Raw genomic sequence first — 12,900 nt, forward strand, 5'->3', positions numbered from 1 at the left:
ATTGTAATCAATTGTCTTGAAAAGATCACGGTGTGTAAGCTTCACTCAGACTAAACACACTGTTAGACCTGTATCAGTTTGCTTACGAATACAAGCGTGGCACTGATGAAGCAATCTTCAGCATAGTGCATCTCATCCTGCAACATCTGGAGAACCCCAAGGCTTATGCTCGACTGCTATTTGTGAATTTTAGTTCAGCCTTTAATATCTTGCAGCCACACATCCTCCTCAGTAAACTCAGACAGATGTCAGTCAAACCCTATACCATCAGGCAGTATCACTCATTTCTGAAAAACAGGAGCCCAAGGTCATTGAGGTGCCCCCCAAGGCTGAGAGTTCACCCATCCTATTCACACAGTATACAAATAAATGTACAAGTAGACACCCTGATAACTATATTGTCCAGTTTTCTGATATTTCCATTCTCAGTCTAGTGTATAGACACTGACACTACTGTGTATATGTCAGAGATACAAAGGTTTGTGTAGTGATGTGATGACTGCCACCTCATCCTAAATGTCCAGCAAACTGTGGAAATGTTTTTTGACCCCAATTCTATTGGTGACCACTCACCTGTGGTGGTCCATAACGTGGACAATACTCAGGTCCACTCTTACAAATGCTCTAGTGTACAACAATGCCTTTATTTTCTGCGTAGGTTCAGGGTTTTTGGAGTCAAACAGAAGGGCATGCTCCTATTCTACCAGGCTGTCATATAGAGTATTCTATTCTATGGCATTTCAGCCTGGTTTGGCAAGTTGTCAGTTACTTTAAAATAACAAATCAATTGCCTGGTCCAGACAGCCATGAAGGTGATACAGTAAGTGTGAAGGAGCTCTGCATTGCAGACTGTGTTTATGAACAAACAATCATGAGACTAACCCTCCCATGTACTCCACTTAGAGTTTCAGCTTCTCCCCTCAGGCATTGTCACGACTTCCGCCGAAGTCGGCTCCTCTCCTTGTTCGGGCGGCGTTCGGCGGTCAACATCACCGGCTTTCTAGCCATCGCCGCTCCATTTTTAATTTATCCATTTGTTTTGTCTTGTTCCCTGCACATCTGGTTTTCATTCCCCAATCACACTACATGTATGTATTCCTCTGTTCCCCTCATGTCTTTGTGTGTGATTGTTTCGTGCTACGTGTCATTTTTGACGCGCTATTTCTGGTGTGCGTTTATTCCGTGTTTTATATCACGAGGTATGTTTATTTGTTTGTACTTGATTATTGTGACTGTTTGCGCGTTTTTGCACTTTTGGCATATTGGATGGAGGATTCGACGCTGTGGCGTCCATCTGTTGGTTTCTCCTGCCTAAATAAAGTGTGCGCCTGTTCACAACTCTCTGCTCTCCTGCACCTGACTCCGCTCCCAGTACGCACACCATTGACAGGCAGACGCAACAGGGTTCCTCATTGTAAGCTGAACAGATATAGGCAATCCATCCCCGTCAGTCAAACTCCTAAACAGCAGTATATACAGTATATAGTAGATATACACTGAGTGTACAAAACATAAGGAACAGTTATTTCCATGACGTAGACTGACCAGGTGAATCCAGGTGAAAGCTATGATGCCTTATTGATGTCCACTTCATTCAGTGTAGATGAAGGGGAGCAGACAGGTTAAAGAAGGATTTTAAGCCTTGAGACAATTTAGACATGGATTGTGTGTGTGCCATTCAGAGGGTGAATGGGAAAGACAAAAGATTTAAGTGCCTTTGAACAGGTATGATAGGTAGGTGCCAGGCGCACCGGGTTTGTGTCAAGAACTGGAATGCTGCTGAGTTTCACACATGTGACCCCCCCAAACCCCACTTTGAGAACCACTGATTTACGAGGCATTTATTCAGTGATTTTCTTCTTTGTCTAAACTGTATGCGTTTATTCATTCACCACTAGGATGTTGCTGGGCCCAGTACAGGCAGTGTGGTCCCCTCATCTTCTGGTCCCAGTGACGCTAGACGATGCACAGACAGCTCAGCTGCTGCAGCAGAGTCAAGTGCAGTGGAGGTAGGAAGACAAAACAGAGAGAGACAGACACACTTACACACACACGCGGTCAATACTGCTGCTACTATTTACTTTATTGCATATACCAGCATATTCTGTAGTATTCATAGTTTATATAACGGGTGGGTCTAATCCTGAATGCTGATTGGTTAAAATGGCATTCCAGCAGGTGTCTATTCCACAAGTTACCACAGGCTAAATCTAGACCTTAAAATTACTATTTACTCTGTTCCATCTGACTGTGCAATCCACTGTCTCATCAGCCCAGCCAAGCAATTTATAAACTTGATCTTCACTATAAAAATAATCTAGACATTATCTCACATTTCTTTTAGACTAACATTTAGTTTTTTCGACAGCAGAGTTTTGTATAGACCTTGAAGTCTGTCTCCGACATTTGCAACATTGTTTCAATATTCAAATTCGATCTCCAGCTGTCCAATAGTAATGAACGTGTCGGGAGTCGGGACGAGACAGACAGGCAGGCAGTGTTTCTCAGCCAATTGAAATCCTGAATCAGCTGGCATAATTTTTATGGATATATACAAAGAAATGTAAATTAGAAAAAGGTGAAAGTTTTGCAATCTTTCCAGCTTCAGTTTGAAGTGATTGTGTTAGCTGTGTTGTTGGCTAGCTCCTCTGAACAACAGTGTCCTGACGAGTGAGCACATTTTATATGCCAGGCGAAATCATTAGCAAATTTTTATGGATGTATCCAAATAAATGTCACTAGAAAACAGCTTCAACAATGCAAATGCAGCTACTTTGCTGTTATTCTGGCTGCACTTTTTGATGTGACTGTAAATTAGCTGTAGTTGGCTAGCAAGCAAGGGATAAGAACGTTGCCAGCCAGTATGGCAATGGAACATTTAGAACGAATGACTGGGTCGTGTCCATAGATACAGAACAAAAGACTAAACGACTGGGTCACGTCTCTAGCAACTGAACCAATAGAACGAATGACCAGCCTGCTTAGGTAGCAACCCTAGATTTGTGTCGGGACTATATCTTGTGGAAGGAAGAAATACTATGAATATATTTCTCAAAATATATTTTTTAATGAAAATATGTCAATCATTATTTGAAAATGTTACCCGTTGTATAAAAATGATAATGCCCGCAAAGCCGGTGATGAAGGATATATTGGCACAACACCCGTGCCAATTATATCCTCCGAACACCGGCTTCTCGAGCATTACCACTTAAATATTCAACATATTCATTGTGTATATATTCCTATTACCCTTCCTGCTTCTTCTTTAAAAAATGATTTGTCTATTACTTGGTTGTATTTTTGTATCAAGGCACAATGTGAGGCCCAGATGCAGACACAGGAGGCAGATGGTTGGAGTCTTACAATGTTTATTAATCCAAAAAGGGGTAGGCAAGAGAATGGTCGTGTACAGGCAAAAGGTCAAAACCAGTTCAGAGTCCAATAGGTACCGAAGGGCAGGCAGATTCAAGGTCAGAGCAGGCAGGATGATCAGGCAGGCGGGAAAGTAGTCCAGAGTCAGGCAGGGGTCAAAACTGGGAAGACTAGCAAAAGAGAATAGAAAAGGTGTACGGGGAAAAACAAGCTGGTTGACTTGACTAAACATGCAAGATGAACTGGCACAGAGAGACAGGAAACACAGGGATAAATACACTGGGGAAAATAAGCGACACCTGGAGGGGGTGAAGACAGTCACAGCGACAGGTGAAACAGATCAGGGCATGACATTTTTGTATATAGACACAGCGCATTCGTAAAGTATTCAGATCCCTTGACTTTTTTCACCTTTTGTTACAATACAGCCTTATTCAAAAAGTGATAAAATAGTTTTTTCCCCTCATCAATCTTCACACAATACCCCATAATGACAAAACAAAAACAGATTTTTATAAATGTTAGCATATTTATAAAAAATAAAAAAACAACTGAAATATCACATTTACCCCTGTTCAAAAGTTTGTGGTCACTTAGAAATGTCCTTGTTCTTGAAAGAAAATAAACATTTTTGCCCATTAAAATAACATCAAAATGATCAGAAATACAGTGTAGACATTGTTAATGTTGTAAATGACTATGGTCGTTGGAAACGGCAGATATTTATTGGAATATCTACATAGGCGTACAGAGGCCCATTATCAGCAACCATCACTCCTGTGTTCCAATGGCACGTCGTTTTAGCTAATCCAAGTTTGTCATTTTAAAAGGCTACTTGATCATTAGAAAACCATTTTGCAATTATGTTAGCACAGATGAAAACTGTTGTGCTGATTAAAGCAGCAATAAAACTGGCCTTCTTCAGATTAGTTGGGTATCTGGCGCATCAGCATTTGTGGGTTCGATTACAGGCTCAAAATGGCCAGAAACAAAGAACTTTCTTCTGAAACTCGTCAGTCTATTCTTGTTCTGAGAAATGAAGGCTATTCCATGCGAGAAATTGCCAAGAAACTGAAGATCTCGTACAGCGCTGTGTACTACTCCCTTCACAGAACAGCGCAAACTGTCTCTAACCAGAATAGAAGAGGAGTGGGAGGCCCTGGTGCACAACTTAGCGAGAGGACAAGTACATTAGAGTGTCTAGTTTGAGAAACCGACGCTTCACAAGTCCTCAACTGGCAGCTTCATTAAATAGTACCCGCAAAACACCAGTCTCAACGTCAACAGTGAAGAGGCGACTCCGGCACTCTGGCCTTCTAGGCAGAGTTGCAAAGAAAAAGCCGTATCTCAGACTGGCCAATAAAAAGAAAAGATTAAGATGGGTAAAAGAATACAGGCACTGGACAGAGGAAGATTGGAAAAAGTGTTATGGACAGACGAATCGAAGTTTGAGGTGTTCGGATCACAAAGAAGAACATTCGTGAGACGCAGAAAAAAATGAAAAGATGCTGTAGGAGTGCATGACGCCATCTGTCAAGCATGGTGGAGGCAATGTGATGGTCTGGGGGTGCTTTGGTAGTGGTAAAGTGTGAGATTTGTTCAGGGTAAAAGGGATCCTGAAGAAAGAAGGCTATCACTCCATTTTGCAACGCCATGCCATACCCTGTGGATGGTGCTTAAATGGAGCCAATTTCCACCTACAACAGGACAACGACCCAAAGCACAGCTCCAAACTATGCTTTAGGGAAGAAGCAGTCAGCTGGAATTCTGTCTATAATGGAGTGGCCAGCACAGTCACCGGATCTCATCCCTATTGAGCTGTTGTGGGAGCAGCTTGACCGTATGGTACGTAAGAAATGTCCATCAAGCCATTCCATCTTGTGGGAGGTGCTTCAGGAAGCATGGGGTGAAATCTCTTCAGATTACCTCAACAAATAGACAACTAGAATGCCAAAGGTCTGCAAGGCTGTAATTGCTGCAAATGGAGGATTCTTTGACGAAAGCAAAATTTGAAGGACACAATTATTATTTAAATTAAAAATCCTTATTTATAACCTTGTCAACGTCTTGACTATATTTCCTATTCATCTTGCAACTCATTTCATGTATGTTTTCATGGAAAACAAGGACATTTCTAAGTGACCCCAAACTTTTGAACGGTAGTGTAAGTATTCAGACACTTTACTCTGTACTTTGTTGAAGCACCTTTGGCAGTGATTACAGCCTCGAGTCTTCTTGGGTATGACGCTACAAGCTTAGCACACTGTATTTGGGGAGTTTCTCCCATTCTTATCTGCAGATCCTCTCAAGCTCTGTCAGGTTGGAAGGGGAGCGTCGCTGCTCAGCTATTTTCAGGTTTCTTCACTCCTGTGTTGTCTTGGCTGTGTGCTTACGGTCGTTGTTCTGTTGGAAGATGAACCTTCGCCCCAGTCCTGAGCGCTTTGGAGCAGGTTTTCATCAAGGATCTCTCTGTACTTTGCACCGTTCATCTTTCCCTCGATCCTGACTAGTCTCCCAGTCCCTGCCACTGAAAAACATCCCCACAGCATGATGCTGCCACTACCATGCTTCACGTAACGCTTGGCATTAAGGCCAAAGGGGTCAATCTTGGTTTCATCAGACAAGATTATCTTGCTTCTCATGGTCTGAGAGTCCTTTAGGTGCTTTTTGGCAAACTCCAATCAGGCTGTCATATGCCTTTTACTGAGGAGTGGCTTCTGTCTGGCCACTCTACCATAAAGGCCTGATTGGTGGAGTGCTGCAGAGATCGTTACCCTTCTGGAAGGTTCTCCCATCTCCACAGACGACCTCTGTCAGAGTCACCATCGGGTTCTTGGTCACCTCACTGACCAAGGCCCTTCTCCCCCGATTGCTCAGTTTGGCCGGGCAGCCAGCTCTAGGAAGAGTCTTGGTGGTTCCAAACTTCTTCCATTTAAGAATTATGGAGGCCACTGTTCTTGGAGACCCTCCAATGCTGCAGACATTATTTGGTACCCTTCCCCAGATCTGTGCCTCGACACAATCCTGTCTCGTGACTGTAAGTTAGTTTGATGTGACTGTAAGTTAGTCGTAGTTGTCTAGCTAGCAAGCAAGGGATAAGAACGTTGCCAGCCAGTATGGCAATGGAACATTTACAACGAATGATAGAGGCCACTTTTCTTGGGGACCCTCCAATGCTGCATAAATGTTTTGGTACCCTTCCCCAGATCTGTGCCTCGACACAATCCTGTCTCGGAGCTCTATGGACAATTCCCTTGACCTCATTGCTTGGTTTTTGCTCTGACATGCACTATCAACTATTGGACCTTATATAGACATGTGTGTGCCTTTCCAAATCATGTCCAGTCAATAGAATTTTGACTCCCATCAATTTGTAGAAACATCTCAAGGATAACCAATGGAAACAGGATGCACCTGAGCTCAATTTCGTATCTCACAGCTAAGGGTCTGAATACTTATGTAACTAAGGCATTTCTGTTTTTTATTTTTAAGAAATCTGCAAAGATTTCTAAAAAACGGTTTTCTCTTTGTCATTGAAGGAAAAAATAGTTTATTCCATTTTAGAACAAGGCTGTAACGTAGCAAAATGTGGAAAAAGGGAACGGGTCTGAATACTTTCCGAATGCACTGTATGGCACTGTTAAGGAGAGCCTGAATTCACAACCAGGATGATGCTAGTCCTAACAGACAGTAAACCAGATAATGTTGATGCTCAAGCCCATCACAAATTGAGGAAAGAGAGGCATATGCCCCAGAAAAGTCAGAGGACAACAAGGAGAATCACAGACGGAGTGACAAAGGAGCTCAAGTTTGTGGGTGCAGTGATGTGGGCTGGTGTGGCTAAAATGTCAGGGCTGAATTTTTGTCCTAGTCTGCCCCTGATGCTGGTTGAAATTAGATGAAAACGGTGCTGGTTGATGACTTTTTGCAAATCCAAATGTGTTTTACATGTAGACTCCACATCACAATACGTTGACAAATTATGCTAAAACAATGTTGATTCAACCAGCTTGGCAATAACGGACTAACATTCGAATTGGAGTTGATGACAACGCAACACATAAAATACACAACTAGAAGCAATGTCACGCTGTATTACGATAGGAGACAGGCGTAGGAATACGTAATAGGGGCTTTTATTTCTCCCGTCCAAAATAAAGTACGTCATGAAAACGACGGGGACGAAGCCCAAAACAGACACGTAAATATATAACACAGGGATGTAATCGAAACAAAAGAGGGAGGTGTAAACATCTAAATAATACATGGGACGAGACCGGTAATAACAAGTGCACCATAACACGAAAGCCAATACAACAGAGCACAGGTACTCACAAGACCAACGGACATGGGGACAATAATCGACAAGGACAATTGGGAACAGAGGGCACATATATACACATACTAATCAGGGGGAATGGGAACCAGGTGTGCGTAATGAGACAAGACAGTCCGTGGTTGGTGGTAATGAATCCAATTCAGTGACGGCTAGAAGGCCTGTGACATAGACCTCCGGAGCTGGTGAAAGGAATGAGCAGCAGTACCGGGGAGGATCCGTGACAAACAACCACATATTTCGCCATGGAACATGTTCTGATTGTCCAGTGATGGGTCAAGCCTCAACACGCCTATAATGTATTTATTCATCAAAACCGGGCCCTTTTGTGCCGCAACCAGCTACTAAGACCATAATTCCAGCAGTGAAAATAGCTAAAATATCTCTGCCACACCTGTGTGTCTATAGCGCCACCACCAGCGTTTAGATTTACCATTGCGTTAGGTTTGTTAAAATAGGGCCCTATATGTTAGTGTTTCCTTTAGTTTTCCAGTTACCTGTAGATTCCAGCAATGCAACAGTGGAAAAGGGACTTTTGACTTGGTTAGCCCGCAAACAGGATAGATTTGAATAAGTGTGATACAGCAAAGATGGTGGTATACGGCTTTTTCCAAAGAGAGTATAGAGTACATGAAGAGTTCGAGGAACTGCTTCTCCAATATAAATCCCCCGATCACTCTTGTCGCCAATTTAATGGCAACGTTATGCGCAGAAACACGTCATCAGGTCGTTTCAAGCTGAACTGTGCATGTGCAGGCAGTCAAATTGAAAGCACTCTTTTGACAGAAAGTAGTTTTTGACCATATTGGGAACCTCACGAGGCTGTAGTTAGGACATGCTCAGCTTCTAGTTCTAGTTGCCATGGTGCCCTAGTAGCAGCCTAAGCACAGAGCGCTATAGAAATTGATTATTATTATTACTTAAAGTAACTGTCCAATGTTTCCAGATTTCTATGAAATATGAACTAAAATGTACCCCAACAGAATGGTGAGGGCGTATACCGTCATTAAAAAATATTAATGCGAGTAGACTGCTGATTGGTCAGATCTGTTTAAGATACAAGTTTGAGGTGTTTTTTTTAAATGTTTTTTTTCTCTCAAATTTATGCTTTGGCCACAAATACGAGTAGGCTATAGGACGAGTCAACGACATTATTTGGGTATGAGTTAATAGAATATTAACTTTTAAAAGTGAGATGTTCACTGGACAGTTACCTTAAGAAATTGGCTCAAATTTAGGTTTTGCATTTAGATTGAGAAAATTAACATCTAAAAAATAATTTGTCACTGGTCTGTTTGGTCCGCTTGGAACTCTGGGTTTAAAAACGTGTGGCTTCGCCTGTTCCTCTCTGAAATGTAATTTAACCTTTATTTAACTAGGCAAGTCAGTTAAGAACAAATTCTTATTTACAATGATGGCCAACGCTGGGCCAATTGTGCGCCACCCTATGGGACTCCCAATCACAGCCGGATGAGATGCAGCCTGGATTCAAACCGGGGACTGCAGTGACAGCTCTTGCACTGAGATGCAGTGCCTTAGACCGCTGCGCCACTCGGGAGCCCAAAATATTCATAGGGTGTCTCCCAAATGGCACCCTATTCCCTATATAGTAAAATACTTTTGACCCTATGGGCCCTGGTCAAAAGTAGTGCACTATATACTGTAGAATAGGGTGGCTCAGTTGGTAGAGCATGGTGGTTGCAACGCCAGGACTGTGGGTTTGTGTGACGATCGTCGTTAGGAGTAGACCAAGGTGCAGCGTGTTGAGTGCTCATGATAAATATTTATTATTAACTCAGAACACTATACAAAAACAATAAACAAAGAAACACGAACATCACGTTCTGCAGGCTTCACTGAGCAATACAAAAACAAGATCCCACAACACCAGGTGGAAAAATCCCCTACTTAATTATGATCTCCAATTAGAGACAACGAGGACCAGCTACCTCTAATTGGAGATCATCCCAAACAAAACCAACATAGAAATACAAAACTAGAACATGAACATAGAAATACAAAACATAGAAAACCACCCCGTCACGCCCTGACCTACTGACCAGCTGCCTCTAATTGGAGATCATCCCAAACAAAACCAACATAGAAATACAAAACTAGAACATGAACATAGAAATACAAAACATAGAAGACCACCCCCTGTCACGCCCTGACCTACTCTACCATAGAAAAATAACAGCTTACCATGGTCAGGACGTGACAGTTTGTTTCCCGCTGGGACCATCTATGCAAAAGTTTATGCATGCTTTGGATAAAAGGATTTGATAAATGGTATACATTATATATACACACTGTATATATTATATAGGGAATAAGTTGCCATTTGGGACTATGACTATCCCTTACGGGAAAAAAACATGATTTCACGTGAAATTTCCATGTTTTGCACATGTGAAATCGTGTGAAACCATGTGGTTTTGGAGCAATTCACATGTGATGATATTTCACATGAAGTTTCACACGTAGATTGTCATGTAACCTTTCACATGTTGTCACGGCTGTCATAAGGAGCGGACCAAGATGCAGCGTTTGTGTTCCACATATTTATTTTAACCGTGAAACGTGATGCAATACATAAATACTTTAACTAACAAAACCAACAAACCGTGACGCAGAGCGGATTACACATTACTCACAAGATAATCACCCACAAAGACAGATGGAAAAAACATCAACTTAAATATGACCTCCAATTAGAGACAACGACAACCAGCTGCCTCTAATTGAAGGTCAACCCAAACAAAAACCAACATAGAAATACAAAACTAGAAACTGAACATAGACATACAAAAAACAGATAAACACCCCCTGTCACGCCCTGACCACTCTACCATAGAAAATAACAACTTACTATGGTCAGGACGTGACACATGTGGATTAACATTTTTACATGATGACATGCAAACAAAAAATGTTAGGATGTTCCCGGATCATCACGAAATAGCCGCAGTGTTTTCCACTTACATATTTGACATTCACGATTACATTGTGTATGTTAATTTATACAGTAATCATTATTCAACATGTCCTCACCTGGGATTTGAACTCACAACCTCTTGGTTCACGGCATTTCGATTTTTCTGCTACCCCCATACCATTTAATTACTTCCCTTACAAAAAACAAATAACTGTTTTCACATGTTGAGCTGGCATTTTCACATGTGAAAACAAAAGAGTATTTAATATAGAGTTCACATGTTAACACCACCTTTAACACATGAGGAGAATAACATGTTTTTACCTCACATGTGAATTGCAGATGTGAAAATTCGAATTTGCACTTGAACTAGAATTGTGTAGTATACTCCAGAATACTATACTACACACTGTAGTATCCCTCGATTATGCTTACTATAGAATGTTGTAGTACACTGGAGAATACTATACTAGACACTGTAGTATGCCTTGATCACATCGTGATAACTTGAGACTTTTTAGATCAATTGAACTTCTAGCTAGCTTTACTACTAGTTGCTAGCTTTGTCAATGCTGTTTTGATTTGAACGTGCTGTCCTTGGGTAGCTCATGCTGAGGTTCCCCCTCGATCGTGTAGTGCTTACTATAAAATGTTGTTGAATACAATACCCCACACTGTAGTATTCCTTGGTTGATTGATTTTATTTGAATATTTAACACAATACAACTACAAATGTGGATACAATGCATTTAGAAATGTGTCGAGAATAACACAACAAAGTTTAAAATGTATTTCCGTTGTGGTCATAGAGACACATTTACAGCTTACCCACATGGAAAATTACCATTGTATACTACGGTCTAAACCAGGGAAGGGCAACTGGCACCCTTTCTTTCTTCAAAATATGGTTGTCCATCAGCAGTTTTTCTGATGGGGGGGCACTGCTTTTGTTAGTCTGTGGCATATCAAGGAGCTGATTAAACAGCAGGATCATTACACAGGTGCACCTTGTGCTGGGGACAATAAAAGGCCCCTCAATACCGTGTCAAAACAGCTGACATAACTTGTCATAACCTGTCATAATAAGGTCATAACACTGTCATGATCCATATATTTACACCTATTGTGACATATGTTGCGTTATTTTATGGCTGGTTATGACACCTACATAAGTGTCAAAACCCACATTTATTCAAATGTATTTTTTCCCTGCCAAGAAGTTTCCTTTTGTTTAAAAGTTTGTTTCTTAATTCCTTTGTTGTTGTTATGACACTGTCAAGAAGCATTATGACCATCATAATCATATAAGCCAGATAGGCATATCACATACATGCCCTTATGTCAGTCATCAGTCAAAAAGAGAGCGTCTTGTCCTGCTCCTGAAATCTGCTCCTGCATTCATCCCAGTCATCAGCAACAGAGCATTGGGATAGTTGCATGTATGACATCAATGTGTGCGCAATTACAATGATAATTGAATATGTTACATTTCATAAAATGTTATATAACATAACAATACTGTTGACAGGTATTCTACGGTGTAATGGAATGTTTTGCCTTGTGTGGTAGATTTTGGGGGTTTTAACACTCCTATGTAGGTGTCATAACAGCCATAAAATAACGCAATGTATGTCACAACAGGTCTAAATATACAGTTGAAGTCGGAAGTTTACATACTACACTTAAGTTGGAGTCATTAAAACACGTTTTTCAACCACTCCACAAATTTCTTGTTAACAAACTATAGTTTTGGCAAGTCGGTTAGGAGATCTACTGTGTGCATGACGCAAGTAATTTTTCCAACAATTGTTTACAGACAGATTATTTCACTTATAATTCACTGTATCACAATTCCAGTGGGTCAGAAGTTTACATACACAAAGTTGACTGTGCCTTTAAACAGCTTGGAAAATTCCAGAAAATGATGTCATGGCTTTAGAAGCTTCTGATAGGCTAATCGACATCATTTGAGTCAATTGGAGGTGTACCTGTGGATGTATTTCAAGGCCTACCTTCAAACTCAGTGCCTCTTTGCTTGACATCATGGGAAAATCTAAAGAAATCAACCAAGACCTCAGAAAAGAAATTGTAGACCTCCACAAGTCTGGTTCATCTTTGGGAGCAATTTCCAAACACCTGAAGGTACCATGTTCATCTGTACAAACAATAGTACGCAAGTATAAACACCATGGGACCACGCAGCTGTCATACCGCTCAGGAAGGAGACGCGTTCTGTCTCCTAGAGATAAATGTA

This window comes from Salmo salar, chromosome ssa03, assembly GCF_905237065.1.
Source record: "Salmo salar chromosome ssa03, Ssal_v3.1, whole genome shotgun sequence".
Taxonomy (NCBI): domain Eukaryota; kingdom Metazoa; phylum Chordata; class Actinopteri; order Salmoniformes; family Salmonidae; genus Salmo; species Salmo salar.